This window comes from Lepidochelys kempii, chromosome 2 (assembly GCF_965140285.1).
Source record: "Lepidochelys kempii isolate rLepKem1 chromosome 2, rLepKem1.hap1, whole genome shotgun sequence".
Lineage (NCBI taxonomy): Eukaryota > Metazoa > Chordata > Testudines > Cheloniidae > Lepidochelys > Lepidochelys kempii.
In genome coordinates, this window is record NC_136381.1 from 166,961,705 (window position 1) to 166,971,646 (window position 9,942).

Consider the following 9,942-nt stretch of genomic DNA (forward strand, 5'->3'; position numbering starts at 1 on the left):
GGTGCAGTAGCAAATCCAGGTTTTGAGCAGTGCCAGAGCCATGGAGTCACTGGTAGTGCCACCTTCAGTTATACCTGTTGGCTTGAAAAGGTGCCATGCATACACCTAAAGGCCACTGTGGAGGCTGTCCTCTCTCCTGCACCCATTACCTCTGCTGCTGATGCAGATTTCAAACAGATCCCAGGAGAAAGACTTGCCCTAAGTAACTGTTTGTTAGAAAACACTTGCCATGAACTATGAAAAATTGCAGGCAGTTAATACAAACCAAAAAGAACGCACCATTTCAGCACCATGTCAAGGTGAACAGGACCCACGAAACCAAACCTGTGTATTTTTCAGGGACTGTTCAAAACGTTAATGGACATTAATCCAGAATTTGATCGAGAAGTTCAAGCCAGCCAAACAAAACTCTGCTAGACCAGGTCCAAGCGGGCCTTGTAGATAGAGCAGAGTGAACAGTTGTGCACTGGAAATGTATTTGCAATTTAGCCCCTTTTTTGAGAATTGATTGTGAACAGACTACAATTTTATGATGATTTTTCATTATTCAAAGTTATTCAGCTAATGTTTTGTGCAAACTTCAACCTAAGGATTGCCCAGAATCTCTCCTCTGAGCATTCCTTCAAGTATGGGGTATGCATGATTCCATATATGAACTGCGTGATTGGTCACTGTAGTCACATGACATTAATCCTATTCTGGGTGAACTATCCTTTATAAATCACTTCCACTTTTGCCCAAAACAAATTTTAATTTCATCACCAAATGAATTTTGGTGCATGTTTGTTAAATGAAACTCAGTTACCCAAAATTAAGTTTCCACAAACATGCATAATAAAGAAAACTTTGTTCACACAATTGTTCACAAAAAGTCAATAAAATGGGCAGCGGGTTATACACGGTTGAAGCAAATTTCTGTTTAAAAGACCCCAAAACATTTGGGAATAATTTTGCTAGCTATTCACTCAGCTGTCAACGGTTGAAGTTAAAAATTACAGGGGAAAAATAAAAAAAGAAAAGGAGTACTTGTGGCACCTTAGAGACTAACAAATTTATTATATATATATATATATATATATATATATATATATATATATATATATATATATATATATGTGGGGGGGGGGGTATATATTAGTCTCTAAGGTGCCACAAGAACTCCTTTTCTTTTTGTGGATACAGACTAACACGGCTGCTACTCTGAAACCTGTCATTATCCAGGGGGAAAATAAAGTACTTTGTTGGGGGAGATTTTCTGCCCCTCCTATACTTGAAATTCACTGGTGACTTAGTGGGTGCACAGCCCCACACCCAGAGTAAAGTTTTAATTAAATAGTTAGGGATTTTTTAAATTTCCTAATTCATTAAATAGGAGGACCTTGTATTGTTTTGTCTCACACATCAAAGTTGCATCTCATACCTTCAGTTCCTTTGGCCAGTGCATCTGCCTAAGACAAAGTATACTATACTTCCCAGGCAGATATGAATGGAATGAATTTTTTTTACAAAATACGTTGCACATGACCATTATTATAGGTGGCACAGGTAGTGATGCCTAAGTTAAGGCTGACCAACATCTCCCATTATAAAACTCTCTGTTTTCAGTTGCTTATACATTTGCTGAACTTAAAATATTTGATCTGAAATTTTCCATGCTGGGTCTCTGCCTCAGGCTTAATTCAGTCCTCTGATGCATCTGCATTTATTTACATAATCACATACTGTGTTTACCACGGGGTGCCTGCCCTCATGAAGTGCACAAGATGGACTGTGTTGTAGGATAAATCAGGGCTGTGTACTGAACGAGGCTGTTGTCTGTAGGACCCATGCTCCATTTGCAGAAGTTAGGAGGGTGTGTGATGAATGAGGCAGAAAGTTTCAGGAAGGATGGTCTCATGGGTAAGGCACTTGAGTGCTTCCCTAGAGAATTGGATTCTATCCTTGTCTCTGCCACAGAATTCCTATGTGTGATAGGCAAGTCATTTAAACCAAATTTTCACAGGTGGCCACTGTGAGTTCCTCATTTTCTGGGTGCCCAGCTTGAAAGTCTAGGGTCTGATTTGTAGGAGTGCTGAACACTCAGAGATCCAACTGAAGTCAGTGGGAGCTTTGGACACAAGGGCTATAAAATGCCAAGTATTCTGCAAAATCAGGCCCCAGCTTCTCAGATTGGACACCCAAAATTAGTTGATACTTTTGCCTTTAATTTCTGTGCCTTAGTCTTCCAAGTGCAAAATGGAGATACCACCTATTTTTATAGGAAAGTTATGAAGAATAATTCATTAATCATTGTAAAGTGCTAAGTTACCACAATGAGAGCACCATGGAAAAGCCCATGAGGAGATTTTATAATTCTGCATTCAGTGCAAGGTTTGGATGGGTATGCAGTAAGTAATGCATGGGACTACCCACTGAATGATGACAGAAACAAATATTGACTATCTCCCCATGCAGGGTCAAATTAATATTGCACAGGCAACCTTAAGTCTGCCATGTCCTAACTTTTTAGTGTTTGACTTTGCAATCTTGACTTTCTTTTAACATAGGTTTGTTGTTTTGGTTCTGTTTTGTTATGTAATTATATACTTAATAAACATCCAAAGGAAAACTATTCTCAGTGTTGGACTTCCAGACAGCTGTCATTTCTATATTTGTATTGGATAGTGCCTGGAGCTAAGAGAGCAGTAAAAGCATCATGGTTCACTGAGCTGCATTTCATGACAACTCTGCTTATTAATTCCATGACAAAAAACGTGGAGAGCATGATAAAAAGAGGCACATGGAGGGGCACAGGTAGCACTGCAGTAGGCATTGTGTCCATCACACTGAAGCCAGGCTGACAACATCCTTTGTAAGGCAGCCTTTTCCAGAACACTGGGAGACGGGCCTGAACCATAAAATTGGTATCTCTAGATTTAAAATTGCCCAAAGTTCTCAGACGTTTGGAGCTGTGGTTTATATTTTTCCCATTTGGAGGTGTGAGCTGACTCTGAAATTTAGGTCCAAGATTCTGGTTTAGATATATTTTGAGCACGAAAATGTCATCCATGAGCTGGGAGCAAGCAGTGTTTATGCAAATGAATGGATTCATAGTCAAGCTTTGCCCCTTACTCTGGATAGAGGAATCAAGACCATACCAGTAAGCACTGGCTGTATGAAGCAGCTGGTAAGATGACATGAGTAACAACAAGGATTGTTCGGCCAGCTCTGGGAGAAAATAAAACAGCATTTCTGAAAGTTTGTGGGAAATAAATCTTTGTGGAAACTTTGTATCTGCAAGAAAGTGGGGGTGGGGTTGTCTGTTAAGGAGAGGACAAGCATTGTCACAGCAGAAACGGTTAAAAATTTTCACTGATGAAATCCATGCTCCTGTTAAAGTCAATGGGAGTGTAGCCAAGAATAAAAGCTATCAAGTATAATTAGGATATAGAGGTGAAATAAAAGTTAGTTAATGTTGTAACATAGGGTCTATGAGCTTCAGGCCTGAAAGATATTTATCTAAGTCAAATTAGGCCTTAGGTATTAGAATAAGTTAGTTATATTATAATAAATTTGCTAAGCGTGTGTCTGTTTGTGATGTACTGATGTTTTGAAAATAACTGCTGAATTTGGATAGTAATGTCTACAAGAGACCAGTGGGTATCCATGTAACTCATTATAAAAGCTATATCCTGGCCTAGGTGCCTTGCTGGGGAGACCGCCAGGGTGATGACGATTGATGGTGAGAATGAGGAAGATGATGACTAACACTTTGGGTTTTCAGCAAGGCATGGTGTGAGTAGTGAAAATACTATGTGTACCGTATTGGTCTCCCACTCCTTTAGCAGAGTGCAGTGTGTGTATACTTGTTTGGTTGGCTAATAAAAGTAATTATTATAGAAAAAGGACTATGTAGCCTCTGTTGTGCACCATGGAGTCCTCCTTCCATTGATAACCTCTCTATTGTGGTGGATCTTGGGGGCTGAACTCCTACAGATTAAAGTACATGTAAACTTCCACCTTAGGGTGGGCAACTGGTTAAAGTAATCCATAAATATAGATAAGGCTACAGGAGCCATTGACATCAATGGGGCCAAGATTTCACTTTTTTACTTCTGACAGAATTTTTTTCCCGCACAAAAATAGGGGAACTTTTTCCACAACTTTCCCCCTTCCCCTGTCCCTCGTTGTGTAACAGATTTAGATCTTCTAAATAATTTTTTTTAAAAAATGGGTCCATCTTCCAATTCCCATTGATGGGTCAGTATGAGGGTTTGTTCTCTATCTGAATTACAGTAGAATCTCAAAGTTATGAACTGACCAGCCAACCATACACCTCATTTGGAACCTGAAGTATGCAATCAAGCAAAGGCAGAGACCAAAAAAAAAAGTGAATACAGTACAGTACCGTGTTAAAAATAATTACATTTTTTTTAAAAAAGGGAAAGCAGCATTTTTCTTCTGCATAGTAAAGTTTCAAAGCTGTTTTAAGTCAATTTTCAGATGTAAACTTTTGAAAGAACCACCATAACATTTTTTTCAGAGTTACAAACATTTCAGAGTTATGAACAACCTCCATTCCCAAAATGTTCATAGCTCTGAGGTTCTGCTGTATCTGTATCCAGCAGATTTATACCATGTGAGCACATTTTGTGATCTTGATAAAGTTCATCCCCTTTATATTTCTTCACTCAGCCAGGTCCCTTCCAGTCCCTCTGAGTTATTTGCTAAATTTATTGTATTCATTGTCATTTGACATCTTCAGGAAAGGTAGGCTTGCATTTTAATAGATATTATGTTAGCTTAGGATATAAAATAGTGATCATTAGAATTAGCAAACTTTAATTTTTTACACTATGTTATCACATATTGGACTGTGTAGGAGTAGATAATTTATAGACTCTTTCCATGAAAAGCTAAAGGATATGATGCTGTTCTATGGAAATCAAAGGCAAAACTTCAATTGACTCCACTGGAAGCAGAAGAAAGTACCAGATTGTGTGTGTCTGTCTGTCTAACATTTAGCCCTGAATCTCATTTACACTTAGGCCCCTTTTATACTCCACTAGTAGTGTGAAAGAGCATTAAAATTGACATAAATTAAATCTACAGTCATTAAAAGCCCTTTTACAATGCAAGAGGGGTATAAAGGAGTCAAAGTGTAAATGAGCATCAGATCCACTGTGTTTACTTTAATGGCCACCAATGTGTCTTACATTTAGAAAATACATAGATAAACACAGGACCTCCATTCTGTATCATTGAAATTGCTGCGAGTTTTGCCACAGACTTCAATGGTAGCAGTTTTGAGACTGTACTTTATTTCCTGAACCACAGTGTCCAGTTATCACACATTTCTTAGGGAGTTGGAAGAAAAAAAAATAATCCAACAAAACAATAAATTACTTTAGTATAAATATCACTTTTATGTCATTAAACACAGTCCAAAATATAATATAATATAATATAATACAATATAAAATAAAATAATATATCTAGGATCATATATTAAAAGTAGTTCTGGTTTGGAAAATGTTTGGATTTTTTCCCCCACACAGACCATACTGATGTGAAGTGGGAGTGAATCCCTTGAAATCTTCCACAGAAAATTTGACCTTTCTGGAAAAAACAAAAACCAAATATTTTCAACTGAAAACTGAACTATTTTGATTAGGAAATGCCTTCATGATATCTCATGGAAGTTGTCTTATACCCCATTCTCTTTTATAGGCTGGGTTCCCTGATTGGACTACAGCTTCCCATCACGCACGATGGTCTCACCTTTTGGTGACGGAAGACAGTGCACCATGGGAGTGGGCCAAAATATATTGAGCTATGAAGTCCTGCTGGGGAGCCCAGTCCACAGAGAAGAATGGGGACCCTAGAGAAGCAACTGAACTAAATCTCCTAGAAAGCATTGGGTTGGTATTTCCAAATCAAAATATTTCAATTTTCTGGTAGACACTTTTTGCAATAAAATTCAGTGAGTTGAAAACTCAATTTTCCATTTAAAAAGTTTTTTTAATGGAATGTTTTTTGACCACGACTAAACAAAAGTCTTATTTAATACACTGAAAATATTTGCAATTATCACAGACATAAAAAAATTCTATCCAATAAATATGCAAAATATGTTCAAAATTAGCAGGAAGGAAAGACTATTAATAAACTACCCCTACAGAACCAATGTTAGTTTTTAAAAGGACCTACAAAATATTTTCAATAGAGAAAATAAGAATTATGTTAAAAATGTATCTGGTGAAAAGTGCAATAATGGTCTCTTGTGATTAGGTCTGGAGACAATAGTTATTTCCTGACTCTGCCATTGAATTATGGTCTGACCTGAAGCAAGTCATTGTGGGTTTGAGCCAATATCAACTGAAGGTCCACGTGTAACACCGACAGACCCCAGTTGTCAGCAGGTGCAGTCTGGAGTTCTAGGATCGAACCTGGGACCTCGGGAGCATAGTGCATGAGCCTCTACAGCATGAGCTAAAAGCGAAGTGGCTGTTAGTGAAGGCTGTAGAGCAGACTCATTTAGCTGTGTCTTTAAGTGGTCTTGGTGTCACTAGATGGAACAGAACACCACATCCAGGTGGTGCGTGGGTTACACATGGAATGACACCTGCTGATTTTTATGACTGCTCGATCAAATACTTAATCTTCATGCCTCATCATAGCACTTCTCTACCTCATAGGGTTGGTTTACACATACAACAGTGTTGTGGGCCATATAAGGAGCTACACTCAGTCCCAATCTTCCGGAGCTAGTCACTGATGAGGAGTATAATTAATATTGTTCTCTAATCATACCATTGCAAATGTTGGCTTTTTTCTCATCAAATAATTATTTGGAAATAAAATGTTTCATTTTTTTTTTTGGCCAGCTCTCCATACTAATAAGGATACACTGAAGATGTAAATATGCATGATCTAAACTTCCTTGGTCCTGTGAGCACAGACTATGCTTATAATTATCTTGGCCTTGTCCATCTACAGCATCATCTGATCATGTAAGCCTGTCGTGCAGCTCACTTTAGGTTTTTTTCTTCCACTTCGCTTATTCCTATCTCTCCCCTCTAAAGGTGTTCAGATGGAGAATGAATGACCACAGCCATAAACTATATAGGAAGAATAAAACATAAAGCTTTGAACTGCTGCAGTCCAGAGTTCTGCTTTATCTTTCTATCACTCCACAACATCAGCCTAATAATATACCATACAAACTCACAGCCATTAGCACCGTATCCCGCTGTCATTCCAGGTAGAGACACCACAGATACATATCCTTTACAACTTCATTGCTGTTCGGGGAACCAGATGTGATTTTCTGTATTATTCTGTGGGTTTTTTTTTTGGGGGGGAGAGTATTTTTTCCTTCTTCCCCCCCTTAATTTTATGTAACATATTGTATTGAAACATATGTCACTGGGGATATAAAAAATACTCTTACCACCTACTTAAATAAATTTGCAGTTTCAAGTTCTAATGGGGAAGATCAGCTCATGCATTTATACTGCTCTGCCAAGCTAATTGAAAGTGTGTTGTCAGTTTTATAAAATTAAAACTTCATGAATATGTAAAGAAATGATGCTGGGCATTTGTCAAGTGGGGTTTTCCCAGGGTGGCTGAGAGGTTCCCAAACTCCGGACTGCACCTGGGACTGTCCCCTTTGTCCCTAGTTGAGCCCCAGCCCCTCTCAGAGAGGCAGGAATTAATCCCAAAACCAGAAGCTGTTCTCAACATAAAGCAATGCTTATTTAAGCTAGGGAAGCCCTTAGTCAATATCAGGGGCAGTTCCAGGAGGAGACTCTTATAGGGATTACACATACATGTCCCCAGCAGTAGTAAAATATGCCTAATCCCCCAACATCTAAATGTACAGATTAATGCTTTCTAAACTGATTGAGTCCAAGCAGCTCAACACAGCCTTCTATCCCATTCTGGATCCCAAACAACCTTATACTGAAGTCATGCATATTGGAATGTGTTTTACAATTGGGGTGCTGAATCTTGTTCCTTGGACTTCCCAAGTGGCTCTTGCTGCCCCTAGGTCTGACCCCTCACAACAGCTTTTAGCTGCCCCCTTTTCTGCTGTCTTTTTCTCCCAGCCTACAATAAAACTTCCCATTACCCTGTCCTATGCAACCTGTGTCCTTGTGACAGATGATTGGCTCAGAGCCAATCAGGTGACCCACAGCCAATTCTCTTTCTCTCTTTCACCCCTAGAGTGACATTCCTTCCTTCCAATAGGAACCATGTGGAGCTGACGTGAATTGCTTGTCTTTGTTCTGGAGTGATAATCCATCCCCTCAAACTGACTGATCCCTATTGATCTCCTGCAACTGGTCTGCTCAAATGGAAAATGTGTGGTGCTGGGCAGCAAGGAGTGCATCACCCCACCTTTGTGGAGACTCTCCACAGCTCTGCAGCATTTGAGTTGGTTTAGTTGTAACATGAACTACTGGTAGGCCAGAGGTTCTTGTGCCATGATACTGAATTCCAAAAATGCAGTTTTTAGCTGTTTATTTGGTTAGTTTAGTTTACTTTAGTTTTGTTTTTGCTCTATTGTATGGGACCTATCATACCATGGATTATTAAGCAGAACACTAATTCCAATGGGAATTGCTGTTTAATAATCTCTGTTTGTTTTATTTCTGACTGCGACCTCAGTGTATCACCACCCTTTGACTTTCAAGCCACTGGACCAGCACATCAAATTCTTCAGCTTAATGTCAAGGGCCTGTCAGCAGCTAAGCACAGCATCATTAGTGCCTTAGAGTCTCATCCCAATATTGACTCAATCCTTTTGCAAGAAACACAAGTTGTAATTAATGTAGCAGGACGTTACAGCACTGACAGCTTTGATCTCATTTCACACACCACTGATGCTAAATATGGCCATGCAATATGCATGTATTCCAATACATCTGATGTTATTCCACTCCCCTTCTCCAGTTTTTGTGAAGTGATCCAGGTTGGCGGCCTTAGGATTGCCAACGTATATAAGACTCTCAGGGTGCACTGTGACCAGTAGGTCCTCCCAACGCTTGACCATCTAGAAATCTTTGTTGGAGATGCAGGCGCTGACTCCATGGCTGCTCTGGGGCTCTCACATGAGGCTCATGGATGTTGAGCTTAACAAAGCTGTGTATTGTTACTGGGACTTTACATGCAACTCCATTGCCAATACTTTAGTAACATAGCACTGCCTCATATTCACCATGAGGAGGTTTCCATCACATTGCTGGCCAAGATCCATGAGAACAGTGACCTGCTTTTGTACACAGATCTCTTCAACCACTCGCCAGCTCGTCCATTTACTAGACGCCCTATATGGTCATTTATGTCGCCATGGGACGTAACAGTGGAATCTGGTTAGCACAATGAGTGGTCAGAGAAGACTGTCATTAATCACTCTCTTGTCACCTACCCAACCATCTGTCCACCAGAGTTTGATCTGCCAAAGCACCTGCGATCATCTTTGAACTAGCTTTGAATAGGCCAGGCCAGTTGTATAGCTAATCTCTTCAAATGGGATTCTTCTAACAACCCATGATGCAGCTGCGGTCAACTTGCCTCATATCCTTCATGAATGCCTGCTGGCTTATTTTGACGGCAGGCTGCCAATTTTCCATCTGGCTGAGGATGACACCATCAAATGGCTGGGTACATTGCTAAGAGAGAAATTTCGTCTTCAGTTTCTGCTCTTATGTGGCATATATTTAGGCATAGCAGGACAATGTACCTCTGTTAGACCTTTCCCTTCATCAGAGAGAGAGAAATAAATCCAAAGTTTATTTCACTTCCTTCACAGTTTTACCTCTGCACAAAGCCATGGGACCATATTATATCTCCTGCCTCTGAAACTCAGTCTACATGGATGGATCCATCTGCCTATATGGAGCCCCACTGAGTTCTGTACAGACCACATGGGCAGATGAACTGTCTGAGCAGATCCAA